This window comes from Salvelinus sp. IW2-2015, linkage group LG15 (assembly GCF_002910315.2).
Source record: "Salvelinus sp. IW2-2015 linkage group LG15, ASM291031v2, whole genome shotgun sequence".
Classification (NCBI taxonomy): Eukaryota; Metazoa; Chordata; class Actinopteri; order Salmoniformes; family Salmonidae; genus Salvelinus; species Salvelinus sp. IW2-2015.
This window is the reverse complement of record NC_036855.1, coordinates 37,045,614-37,046,761: the sequence shown is the minus strand read 5'-3', so window position 1 is coordinate 37,046,761 and position 1,148 is coordinate 37,045,614.

Sequence of the window (1,148 nt, the reverse complement as noted above, 5' to 3'; positions counted from 1 at the left end):
TAGAAAAATGCTTATTGAAATTCTCAATTATTGTGGATTTATCGGTGGTGACAGTGTTTCCTAGCCTCAGTGCAGTGGGCAGCTGGGAGGAGGTGCTCTTATTCTCCATGGACTTTACAGTGTCCCATAACTTTTTTGAGTTTGTGCTACAGGATGCAAATTTCTGTTTGAAAAAGCTAACCCTAGCTTTCCTAACTGCTTGTGTATATTGACTCCTAACTTCCCTGAAAAGTTGCATTTCACAGGGGCTATTTGATGCTAATGCAATACGCCACAGGATGTCTTTGTGCTGGTCAAGGGCAGTCAGGTCTGGAGTGAACCAAGGGCTATATCTGTTCCTGGTTCAACATTTTTTGAATGTGGCATGCTTATTTAAGATGGTGAGGAAAGCACTTTTAAAGAATAAGCAGGCATCCTCTACTGACGGGATGAGGTCAATATGCTTCCAGGATACCCGTGCCAGGTCGATTAGAAAGGCCTGCTCGCAGAGGTGTTTTAGGGAGCGTTTGACAGTGATGAACCAGACGAGGTCTGGGTCTGCAGACCCATTACGGATGCAGGCAATGAGGCAGTGATCGCTGAGATCTTGGTTGAAGACAGCAGAGGTGTATTTGGAGGGCAAGTTGGTCAGGATGATATCTATGAGGGTGCCCGTGTTTACGGATTTGGGGTTGTACCTGGTAGGTTCATTGATCAGTTGTGTGAGGTTGAGGGCATCTAGCTTAGATTGTAGGATGGCCGGGGTGTTAAGCATGTCCCAGTATAGGTCACCTAGCAGCACGAGCTCTGAAGATTGATGGGGGGCAATCAATTCACATATGGTGTCCAGGACACAGCTGGGGGCAGAGGGTGGTCTATAGCAAGCGGCAACGGTGAGAGACTTGTTTCTGGAAAGGTGGAGTTTTAGAAGTAGAAGCTCGAATTGTTTGGGCACAGACCTGGATAGTATGACAGAACTCTGTAGGCTATATCTGCAGTAGATTGCCACTCCGCCCCCTTTGGCAGTTCTATCTTGTCGGAAAATGTTATAGTTAGGGATGGAAATTTCAGAGTTTTTGGTGGTCTTCCTAAGCCAGGATTCAGACATGGCTAGACATCCGGGTTAGCAGAGTGTGCTAAAGCAGTGAATAAAACAAATTTGGGGAGGA